The 12,971-nt window shown below is 38.5% G+C and overlaps 1 long non-coding RNA gene across 2 annotated transcripts in view; it reads right to left on the bottom strand.

The window, feature by feature from the left end:
- Positions 1-12,971, bottom strand: part of LOC308240737 — a 132,002-nt gene that overhangs the window by 98,114 nt on the left and 20,917 nt on the right. For both annotated transcript variants that reach the window (XR_013959830.1, XR_013959831.1), the window contains exon 2: positions 5,707-5,776. This is a non-coding gene — a long non-coding RNA (uncharacterized lncRNA). The remainder of the gene's footprint in view (positions 1-5,706; positions 5,777-12,971) is intronic.

The raw sequence follows: 12,971 nt of genomic DNA, 5'->3' as shown, positions 1-12,971 counted from the left end.
ACACACACACTCACACTTCACACCCTGAATTCAGCAAAAAGACAATACATTTACCAAAAACTCAACATTCTAGGCTACAAAGGAAGCTTCAATAAATCCCAAAGAATTAACATAAACAGATTATCTGACAGGTTCTCTAATCACAATGCAATATAAATAGAATTCAAGAATAAAAAGATAGACAACATTCCCTCCCCCCTACATGTTTGTAACAAAAGAGAAAAAAGAAATATTTAATTCATTGGTCAAGAAGAAATCAAACATAAATTAGATATTTCAAAGGGAATGATGCAATTAAGATGGAACTTAGAGGGAAGTTTATCATCTTAAATGCATTTATTAAAAAAGAAAAAAAGATTTATATTCAATAACCTAAGTACTCAACATACAAAGTTTGAAAAAAGATTAGGAGAGTAAAACCAATATAAATAGAAGGAAAAATATAACTTACAATTCAAATTTAATTAAAAAGGAAATAAGAGCAGTTAATCATGACTAATTAATCTAGTTTAATTAATTAAATGTAGTAACTTCATACTACTCCTGAACCACACAAAGATCTTAAAATTCTGAATTCTTCTTGTCCTTTCCATTTTCCACATTGTTATCTAGTATGTTGTTTTCATCTTGCTAACAGCCAAATCCCCAATGAATCAATGCTTACTTAGAAATCAATGTTACAAATTTATTTGCTTACAATTGCTTCTTGCATTAAACATTTTCCTTTTGCATTCAATTTTATTCTTACTGAAATACATTTTCAGTAGTTATTTAAGCTCTGCCTGTACACTCAGTCTTTCTGTGTGTGTATCTGAACATGTCTTCATTTCAGCCTTGGTTTTGGATAATAGTTTAGTTGGGAATAGAATTCTATTATTTCCCCCAGTCTTCTAACTTCTATTTTTGCTCATGAAGAGTCCGCTACTAGTCTAATTACTATATCTTTTTCAAGAGTCTTTTCATAACAAGTACATTGAGAGAACAGAGTGATAGGGTACAAGCAGAAAATTACTTTATCAATCTCCTCTTGGTCATTCAAACCCACTCTGTGGAGCCAGTTTTTTCCATACTCCTCAGATGAAATCCCAAGAAGGTACCATGACTTTTTTTCATCATTTTTAATTAATGAGATTTCCTGGTTACTCTCAATTAATAAAATAGACAGTCAATTTCAGTAAATAAAATGTCCTTTCATGTGTGCTAGTAAACGATTGGAACTTTATAAAAGTTAGAGCCCTTCAACTAGGGCGAAGCTTGCAGAAGGAAAGGAATGGGGCGACCATTCTATTTTTCTTCCTAATAATTCTCTAATTCTTGTCCCTGCTTCTTGATTTCTAGATCCTTGGGGTGGAGTGGGGGGCCCAGTGCTAGTTTGCTGGGAAAGGAGAAGGGCTAGCAGGAAATGTTTCACTTTATTGTGTCATGATCTGGTTTGCATGCTTTCTGGGATTTTTGAATTTCAATGGTGATTCTTTTAGGGGGCAGTTTGGATTTTTGAGCCCCCCAATGAGACTCCTGATGGAGGCAATACACTAGTTAACTTCTTGCAACCTGCCCTAGTGTGCTGCCCCTAGCAACTTATCACATAGTCTTTTGTTGCTGTGTTTCCCTCAACTGGCAGGTTCCCATCTTGTGCAGGTTCCCTTCAAAATAATTCCAGTTCAAGAGTCCACAGTACCTATTAGCCCTAGGAAAAAATATGTGTTTCCCAAGCCAAATGAAAAAGTCTTGCAACTACCACTTCCTTTTTGCCTCATCTGGCCCTGTAAGTGGTTACATTCAAAGCCTTTCATCTGCACCAAGGCTTCTTGAGATTGAATGAAAAAAATAACAACAAAACACTAATTTTTGCAAATTCTTGGGGACAATATCGGACTCTCCAAGTGACCCTCTCAAAGCCCCTTTAGTAGACCTTGGACGAGTGTGCTTCTCCTCACACTCAAATGCAAGGAATGGAAAATGTCACCACATTTCACCAACTTTTCCTGAGAAATGCTCTCCTGATTTCTTTGACTCAAACCTTTATATTCTTGAAGTGGGTTTGAGCTGTGTCATGGTTTTTAACACTCCCTTCCTACATCCTGCATAGGTAGTTTAGTACCTCTCTTTGCAATAAGGGAGTACTTGCTTCTTATTATTTTGTTATTGGCCTTAAGTGGCCTCTGCAGAAATTGAGACAGAAAGAGTCCCATTAGAACATTTTATTACAAATACTTTCTGTCTGTCTGTTTTTAAGATTTTCTGTTTTTCTTTGGGGTGCTGCAGCTTTACTCCAATGTGTTAAAATGTGGGCTTATTTGTATTTGTTCTGTGCATAACTTGGTATGCATCTGCATGTTGTTCTTTGATTTAAGAAATATGTTTATTATCTCTTCAAATACTTCCTCTTTTCAAAACAACACTACTTCTATTTGGAACTCCTATTGGGCATATGTTGGGCCTTCTGACTCAATCCTCCATGTTTTGTTTGTTTGGTTGGTTGTTTTTTATTGATTTCGGAGAGGGAGAAAGAGAAAGAAACATCAATGATGAGAGAGAATCGCTGATCGGCTGCTTCCTGCACTCCCCTTACTAGAGATCAAGCCTGCATATGCCCTTGACCAGAATCGAACCTGGGACCCTTCAGTCTGCAGGCCAATGCTCTATCCACTGAGCAAAACAGGCTAGGGGAATCCTCCATGTTTTATAACCTTAGCATTTTTCATCTTTACCTTTGGGAGTACTTTCCCCCTCAAAATTGTGTTCCCTTTACATGAACTCCTCTATCTACTGGTACATTACTTTCCATTCATCTATATTAAACCTCCTGTTTACTTATCTACTGAATTTTTATTTTTTCATTTCCTAAAGCTATATTTGGTTCTTTTAAAAATCCACTTTTTAACTCATAGTATCCTTCCTTTCAATGTATTCTTTGTTCTTTCTTTTGTCCCTTTAATAATTTCAAACCTACTTATAGCATTTTTCCAATTATTTCTTATGGCCAATACCTGGAGTACTACTTGTTTTATCTACTGAGTTATCCTCACATAGTTCATTTCTTTGTAGTCTGTAATTTTTTACTGGTATTTCACATTCAGTTTCCCTCCTACCCTTAAGGGTACCCTGAGGAAGGAACAGCCCTGTGGAGCCATTTGTATTTCCTTCTGTCAAAGCCAAGAGTTTTCATTGACTATGGACTAATTTTTATGTTTATTTCTAAACTTCATGTTTGTTTATACTGTGGGTAATAAAAATGTGAACTTCATGCCTGCTTGGAATTTTGTTTTGTTTTTCCTTTATTTGGATTTTTTCATTCATTTATAAATATCTTTGTTCACTATTGCTCTAAGAAGACAACAACCTTTCCTTTAGCTTTCTGGGTTGTTGGACAAAGTTTTTCTGGTGCCTTTTACACACCAGGCAAACCTCCAACATTCCCAGCTTTAATAAGGAGATTCATTTCAAGCTCCCTCCCTGCACAGGTCCAAGTTTATGTATCCAGTTCCCATGTAGACATTAAAATCCTGCCCAGTTCTTAAGGTCTATATTTGGGTCTCATATTCCCTGGGGCTTTACTTCTTTAGTTTCTTCTTATGATTCCAATTTTGAGTTTCTTCTCTGTTCTGGTACCTAGTCATTTTCCTTTCTATCATTCTAAGCCATGTATTATATTTTATTATTGATATTTTATATAATTTAATATCATACAGAAGTTAAAAGTGTAAAATCAGGCCATCTGGCTTCAAATCCCAGCTCTGCCTCTTATTGGCTATGTGACCTTGAGAAAGTTACTTATCCTCTTTAGACATCAGTTTTCTCATTTGTAAAATCCTATCTAATAAAAGAGTAATATGCAAATTAACATCACTCCACTAGACCCACAAGCCACGCCCACCAGCCAATCAGAAGCGAGTATGCAAATTAACCCAACCAAGATGGCTGCAGCCATGGAGAGAGCAGGAGGCTTGGGTTTCCCTGGCAATGGAGGAAGCCAAGCTTTCCACACACCCTGGCTGGCCTAGGCCTCCACTCAAGGCTACAAAGTTTCAATTATAGAAGATAAATAAATCCCAACAAAAATGGCTGCTGCCACAGAGCGAGCAGAAGGCTTGGCTCCACTCCAGGCTACAAAGTTTCAATTGTAGAAGATAAATAAATCCCAGATACCAGGGCCTCTGCTTGGGTTGCCGGGGGGGCATGGCTGGCCTGCAAACCACCACAGGCCCCTCGCCCAGGCTGTCCCATGCCCCAAGGGAACCCCCACCCTGATCCGGGACACCCAGATGGGCAAACCAGCTGGCCCCCACCCATGCACCAGGCCTCTATCCTATCTAATAAAGGAGTAATATGCAAATTGACCATCACTCCAACACACAAGATGGCTGCCCCATGTGGTCAGAGATGGCTGCCCCCATGTGGACACAAGATGGCCACCACAAGATGGCCATCAGGGGAGGGCAGTTAGGGGTGACCAGGCCAGCAGAGAAGGGAATTTGGGGGCAACCGGGCCTCAGGGAAGGGCAGTTGAGGGGGCCCAGGCCTGCAGGGGAGGGCAGTTAGGGGCAAACAAGCTGGCAGGGGAGCAGTTAGGCATCAATCAGGCTGGCAGGAGAGTGGTTAGGGCGTGATCAGGCTGGCAGGCAGAAGTGGTTAGGGGCAATCAGGAAGGCAGGCAGGCGAGTAGTTGGGAGCCAGCAGTCCTGGATTGTGAGAGGGATGTCCCAGATTGGAGAGGGTGCAGGCTGGGCTGAAGGACACACCCACTCCCGTGCACGAATTTCATGCACCAGGCCTCTAGTGTAAGTAATAATACCTACCTCATATGAGGATTATGTGGCTCAAATAATTAGAGTGCCTAGAGTAACATGTGGCACATACTAAAAGTTCAATAAGTTATTAGCTATTATTGTTATTTTTCTTATGATCATCTCATGTATTCCCATCTGTTTATACCCAAAACAGGGCCCCCCTTTTTACTGGAAATGCTACAATATATTTTCTTTGTAATCCCAAAACAGTATCACCCTGCCATCTGTCACACTAAACAAGACTCCTTCAACTCTAGCTCATGTAGGCTTAGAGCCGTGGTCGGCAAACTGCGGCTCGAGAGCCACATGCAGCTCTTTGGCCCCTTGAGTGTGGCTCTTTCACAAAATACCACGGCCTGGGTGAATCTATTTTGAAGAAGAGGTGTTAGAAGAAGTTTAAGTTTAAAAAATTTGGCTCTCAAAAGAAATTTCAATCGTTGTACTGTTGACATTTGGCTCTGTTGACTAATGAGTTTGCCGACCGCTTAGAGGATGCAAAGCAACTTTAAATTTAGTCTATGTAAACTAAAATTAGGAAGAGTAGAATGTTTTAACAGTTACTTATCTATTTCTGAGATAATAACAAATAATTTTTATCCTCTCTCTCTCTCTATCTTTAATTATCTGAATCATGGCTTCCCCTATATCAGGGCAAATAACTGAAAGAACAGAGTTGCATTTTAGTGATACCACCAATGGCTCGCCTATCGAAGACATGCTATTTGAGTTGAATACCCTGTTGTGAATGCCCTAGAGATAGAGCTCTTCAGAAGTGAAGGCTTAACAAGAATGAATGAAGTGGAGCATAATGAACGAGGCTTTGTAGTAGATTCTAATGAACGACTCCTTGACATTCACTGATCTCTGACATGACAGGCATATGGTGTTTATCAATAAATAAAAAGGATATAATTACGTTGAGGCTGAAGCATTCAGGGCTTGGTAACATTTGGTAAGCTGGAAGGCTGTCTGCCCAGCTCTTCATCCTGACAGGTGGAATAAAATGAAATGTCTCCATAAAAATCTATTCATAGTACATGATAGTCTGTGCTTGTCTTTAGTTTCCCCAAAGAAGTAGTAGATCATGCTCTAATTTGTGTCCATAGATGTATGTTAATATATTATTTAAATGACACTTCAAGGTAATCACCAGCCATCCTTAGAGCTTTCAATACACAGCTCCTGACAAATATCCCCAGCCTGACGATCAGGGCTTTTCATGACACTGCTAGTCATTACCTGAAGTCTGACACAGCTAGCATGTTATTTTTGTTCAGTGAAGTCTACTGAAATCCTAATGACAGGAACAGGTTTGTGCCTTTCGACTCCCACCTGTGGCAAAGGTGAGAGATACGTCAACAAGGAAACTCCAGTGGGAAGGGCAGATGGGGCGAGCTTTCTATTTGCCTATTTTCTACATTTGGTTGTATCTGCAAAAAACGTTTTGTCAGGAAACAACTGGTGCAACTCAATTAATAGCACCAAATGAATGCTTAACTTTTTTGTAATTCATAAAATTGCTAGTTTCTTAGAAGCCACTATAATGATACTGCTCATAAAGCAGTTGCTTGGAGTAAATTCCCTGCTATCACCCTTAAGTCCTTTCTTTCTGTCATATCCCATATTCAATTTTAGAAAATTCTGTTTGTTTGACCTTCAATAATTTGACCTTAATGGAATCCCAACACTTTCCACCATTTCTACTGCCATCACCATAGTCTGAGCCTCTTTACCCCTCACCAAGATAACTGTAATCACCACCAAATAGTCTCTCTGGTTTTATACTTATCACACTATAACCTTTAAAAAGATAAGTCTGGTCATATCACGTCTCTGTTCAAAATCCTGCAATGGCTCCAACGTTCTTACAGTGGCTTACTAGGCAGGCCCTATGATCTGGCTTCCCATTTCTCTCCTATCCCTTGCTGTTCCTCAAATATTGTAGACATTGTCCCTCAGCCAGGGACAGTCTTGCCCTGAATTCTGGAGGGATGCTTCAAGTCTTTGTTTAAATCTTGCCCATCAATGAGCCTTCTCTCACCAACAATCCTTTTAATGTAAAACCTGCCCCCTATATATTCTCTCACATATGTTAAGGGGTCCTACTCTCTTCTTTTATTCTAAAGCACTTATCTTCTAACATACTACATAGTTTACTTATTAATTATGCTTATTGTCTTATTCAACTCTTCACTCTAAAATATAAGCTCTGAAAGAGCCTGAAACTTCTATTCAGTGATGGACTCTAAGCACCTAAGTTAGGATTTGCCAGATAAAACAAAAGATACCCAACACAATTTGAATTTACGATAAACAATGAATAATTTGTTTTAGTATAAGTATGTCCCTTGCAAATTTAATTTTACCTGAGCATGCTATATTTTTATTTACTAAATCTGGCAACTCTAAGTTAGAACAGTACCTGGCATTGTCATCATAAGAAACACTACATATGTTCTATTTTTAAATTAAGTTAATTTAGTTTTGCCATTTTAATGGTATTTTGAGCTAACTGAAGATACCCTGGACTGTCACACAAAGGTTTTATATTATTATTATAAATACTTTTAGGAAAAGTGTATTGTCATACTCAAACGAAACAAGCTAAGTATACCATTCACAGTTTAATAGAGCAGAGATACAGTGAGCCAGTTGTAAGCATTATGTTTTATAATATTGTGCTAAAAGAAAATGGGAAATCCTAAAACCAAAAGCTGAATAATATGTTGGATAAATCATATTAAGTGGAAAGCTATATTAAGTGGAAGTATTATATGGTGAATGGGAGCAAGACTCCTATTACCCACATATCTCACCTCTAGTTGTCCTTTCCAATTAAGTGTTGACACTACTTATGTGACCCTTGGGAGAATAAAGGAATGATTCAGTGTCAGATATCTCACATTTACAATAAGATTTATAAGAACCATTCTATCTGAAAATCTGTGGTTCTATAAAAAATGTGACCACAGGGGACCCTTCTCCCCCTCCCCATGTGGGAGTCAATTCTGTGGGGCTCTTCCCCTCCCTACATTGGAGTCTGTACTTGTTTTTCAATAAATCTCCACCTTTGCTATAAAAAAAAAAACATGACCACAAAGTAAAAAGACTATTTTTACAAACATACTAGAAGTTAAGTATGATAATAATTATGATCAGAGAAGTCACCATTGCAAGTTATTCACTTATCTCAATGATGCTACCAATGCTCAAAACATTTTTGACATTTCTAACTTGGATTTTCCTTGTAGCAGGATAATATTTAAGAAATACTAACAACTGTTTTTATCCCAGGCAGGAAGAAGCAGAGCTAGGAATTGAACCCAAGCAGTCTGTCAGTACCACCTAATGCTATATTTTAATGAAAGTTACATTCCTTTTCACCAGAGTTTGAGGACTGGGATTGATCTACTATGCCTTAAAAGTAAGGTTATAAAACATATAGAAAAATAGCCATTAAATTTCATTTTAAACACCAAATAGTGTTATTCAACTTGATCACTTTCATTTCTCACCTTATTAATTAAACTGGCTATATATAAATTTTAACTTGGCTGTAGAAAAACCAGTCTACCATCAATGAAATGTATTGATGAAGACTAAAGAATGTCCAACTGCCTCCTCGGCAACTGCCAAAAAAGGAGGTTAAGAAATGTCAGTAATAGCAACCTCACTCAAATCAGCATCATTTACTATCAAAATGATGCTATGATGGTTAATTTTTAGTGTCAACTTGACTGGGCCATGAGGTGCCCAGATTAAATGTCATTCTGGCTGTGTCTGTGAGGGTATTTCCAGATGAGTTTAACATTTGAATCAGTGAACTCAGTAAAGTAGATCACCCTTCCCAACATGGGTGGACATCGTTCAATTCATTGAAGGCTTAAATAGATCAAAAAGTGGAGAAAGGGAGGGCTCATTCTCTTCCTGCTGGACCACTGGAGTGGGACTTTGGTCTTCTGCTCTTGTACCTGAATTTGCACCATCAGACTCCCTGGTTCCCTGGTCTTCAGACTAAGACTGGATTACACCACTGGCTTTCCTGGGTCTCCAGTCAGCATCCATAATTATATGAGCCAATTACTCATAATAATGTTTTAATACATGTATAGATATATATTTATCTCTTATTGGTTCTAATTCTCTGGAGACCCCTGACTGATACAGGTGCCTGTGGGGATAATACATTCTTCTGTGTAAAATATTTTCACTTGTTTGTTTAAAAGAGTCATCTTAGGCTGTAAATTCTGATTGCCATTCAGTGCTCAACAACTCAAGTGGATCCCTTCCAAACAGTGCACATGCTCATAAGGGTATCATTCTCTCAATATAATATTTTTTAAATAACAGATTAATTGAGGCATAATTTACATACCATATAATTTACCCCTTTAAAGTATACAGTTAAGGGGGAAAGAAGATGGCTGCCGACGGGAAGGTAGACTGCAAGATACTGTGTGAGTGAGAAAACAAAGGGAGAGTGAGTGGTCACATGGGGAGTGTTTGTTGGTGAGTTGAGGGACAGCTATACTCCAGGAGACAGTGGGGGACTGCTGGACAGGGCTCCCCTGACCAGGCAGCCTCCACTGCTGCTGGGTTCCCTTCCAGAGCGACTGGATCTTGATGCGGAGAACATGCCATCTTGAAGGGGAAAGTGGATGTTATCGGAAGCCTGAAAATCTACAACTATGGCACCCACCAAACAGCTGTGAACCTGAGAAAAATCGGTCCCCGAGTGGCACAAGCTCACAGATTCAGAGGAGCTCTACACTCCACCACAGAAAGGTCAGATTTCGCTTGGGATAAGGTGAGGTCTGTGCTCCTGGCAGGAGAGAGAAACGCGCGCACTGTGGGAGCTGGAGACCTGGGGAAGTCTGCGCCTAGGAAAATCCGTGGCTGTTGGGGCTGGCGTGATCCATGAATGTGGAAGGGGGTCTGCAGATCTGCTAACAAAAGGGAACTCTTAAAAGCAACCCGTTTTGAACTGGGCACAAAAGGACAGCATATAAATTTTAAAAGTGTGCCGGCTGCTTAGACCCAAGGGGAAAAAAGACTGCACAGACTTGCGCTCAGCCTTGGACTTTGCACACTTACTCTGGCTCTTTTTTTTCTTCTTTTCCTCTTTAAATCCTTGCTTCTGATTACTAAGCCCAAGACATAGGATTAACCAATTGGGGTCGCTCTAAGAAACTGCAGGGGAAAGTTGTTTTTCTGGAACCTGGGGATCAGAGAGGGGAATAACCACCAGAGAACCAGCTCTGAGGCAACCCACTCCACCAAACCCGTATTAAGTGCCACAGGGAAAACAAATCTAAACACTAGCTAGAGAGGACCTATAGACCTGGAGGTCAATTCAGAAACACTGCCACCCAGGGGTTGAATCACAAATTAACTCCTATGTAAACACAACTCAAGGAAAATATGAAATAGAGATGTACTGCCTGCTTAAAAATCAGGACTGGCTTACAACACTGAGGAGCAGTGGAAAGCAGGGAACTTCAAAACTGTCCTGACTAGGAAACAGGCATGCCAAACAGAACAGTAGAGGAAGTGAATGACCTTCAATACTGCGCATTTTATTTTTATTTTTTTCATCTTTTACTTAAGAAACTATTTTTTTCTTTTTTCCTCACTTGATTTTACCTTTTTAATTATTACATTTTTATTTTCAATTAGTATTATTACTACTACTATTTTACCTTTTTTTTTTAAGTGTCATTTTATTTTCTCTTGCTTTTACTTTGGGAATAGTGTTCTACATTCTATTTTCATCTTTCCTTTAGCATCATTTTACTCTATCTCAACTTTACCTTTATGCCAACACTTTCTTCCTCACTTTCCCCCTCTTGTTGTCCTGTTTTTCTTACCCTATTCCTGATTTTGATTGTCACTATTCCTTCTTTTTACTCCCTGTTAAAATTTCACCGTATTTATATATCTAATTTCCAATCCCCTGCTCCAAGTCCATACACACCTCTCTCTTCTCTGTCTTCACTATCCAAAAAATTGTTTTTCTCTCTGTCCTTTTATTGTTGTTTGCTTGATTGTTGATTATATTGATTTTTTATGCTTGTTTGTGAGATTGTTTTGCTTATTCTTTTTGTTTTTTTTTTGTTTTGTGTTTGTTTGTTGTTTTTTTTTTGCTTCTGTTTTCCCTCAACATACTTGATATTAGTTGTTGTTTGTAATTTGCATTCACCTCCAGGTACTTGTAGCTGGCATTTGTTGGGATTAGTGGCTGTTCTATTGGAGTTTTCTTCCCATATATATAGTTTGTTCCCCTTTTCTTTCTTATTCTCTCTTACTTTTTTTTCCTTTTCCCAATTTCATTTTTGCACTCCTTTTTTTTTCTTTCTTTTTTTTTTTTTCTCTTCTTCTTTCTCTCCTATGCTCTAATTCACCTTTCTCTGGTGGTCACCTTTATTTGGGGTTATTAATATCACAAATACATTTGTGTGCATTGGACCTTGTTGTGTTGTATTTTGTGCCTTTAAATCAAGGCAGGAGAGAGAGAACTACATAACCAGACACCCGGAGAAGAGAGACCATGGGGAGACAAAGAAACAGCCCGCATATGAAAGAAAAGCAGGCATCACCAGAAAAGGAAGCAAACAAAATTCAGGCAAGCAAACTGGCAGAGAAAGAATTCAGAGAAATGGTCATAATGTGGATGAAAAGAATGGAATACAAATTCAACAATATGTGTAAGAACCAAGAGGAAATGAAGAAGAACCAAGAGGAAATGAAAAATGACATCGCTGCTGTAAAGAACTCAATAGAAAGCATCAAGAGTAGACTAGAAGAAGCAGAGGACCACATCAGTGAGGTAGAAGACAGGGTAGGAAAAAATACCAAAATAAAACAGCTTCTAGAACAAAAAAAAAATTAAAAAGCAGGAGGAGAGCCTAAGAAAACTTTGGGACAACACAAAACAAAACAACATCCATATAATAGGGGTTTCAGAAGGAGAGGAAACTGAGCAAGGAATAGAAAACCTGTTTGAAGAAATAATGACAGAAAACTTCCCTGATATAGGGAAGAAAAAAATACACACAAATCCAAGAAGCTCACAGAGTCCCAAGCAAAATGAACCCAAAAGACTGATGCCAAGGCACATTATAATTAAATTGGCAAACACCAACAACAAAGTGAGAATCTTAAAAGCGGCCAGAGAGAGACAGAACGTTGCCAACAAAGGATCCCCCATCAGGCTAGCAACTGATTTCTCAACAGAAACACATCATGCCAGAAGGGAATGGAATGAAATATACAAAGTCATGCCAAGGAAGGGTCTGAATCCAAGAATACTGTACCCAGCAAGGCTATCAATCAAAATTGAAGGTGAAATCAGGAGCTTCACAGACAAAAAAGGACTAAGGGAGTTTATTACTACCAAACCAGCAATGCAAGAAATACTAAAGGGTCTTTTGTAAAAAATACACACAAAAAAAAAAACAGAAATAGGAAACAAAGAGGGAACACAGGGGTAAAGAATAAAAATGGCAACAAACAAGTACCTATCAATAATAACTTTAAATGTAAATGGATTAAATGCCCAAATCAAAAGGCATAGGGTAACATATTGGATAAGAAAACACGACCCATATATCTGCTGTCTACAAGAAACCCACCTCAGAAAAAAAGACGCACAGAGACTGAGGGTGAAGAAATGGAAAAAGGTTTTTCAGGCGAATGGAATTGAAAAAAAAAAGCTGGGGTAGCAATACTTATTTCTGACAAATTAGATCTCAAAGTGAAGGACATAACAAATATAAGGAAGGCCACTTCAGAATACTAAAGGGAGCAATCCAACAGGAAGAAATAACTCTGGTAAACATTTACTCACCCAATACAGGAGCACCCAAATACATAAAAAAACTCCTGGAGGATATCAAGGGAGAGATTGACAGCAATACAATCATAGTAGGAGGCTTTAATACCCCACTATCACCATTGGACAAATCCTCTAAACAAAAAATCAGCAAAGAAACATTAATCCTAAAAGACTCACTAGACCAGATGGAATTAATTGACATCTTCAGAACACTTCACCACAAAGCCATAGAATAAACATTCTTCTCAAGTGCACATGGCTCATTTTCAAAGGTAGACCATATGTTGGGTCATAGGCAAAGTCTCTTCAAATTCAAGAAGATAGAAATTATATCAAGCATCTTCTCA

The sequence above is a fragment of the Plecotus auritus genome (genome assembly GCF_963455305.1).
Source record: "Plecotus auritus genome assembly, chromosome: 2".
In the NCBI taxonomy this organism is placed as follows: Eukaryota; Metazoa; Chordata; class Mammalia; order Chiroptera; family Vespertilionidae; genus Plecotus; species Plecotus auritus.
The sequence above is the reverse complement of the archived record's forward strand: the minus strand, read 5'-3'. Positions and strand labels throughout refer to the sequence as shown.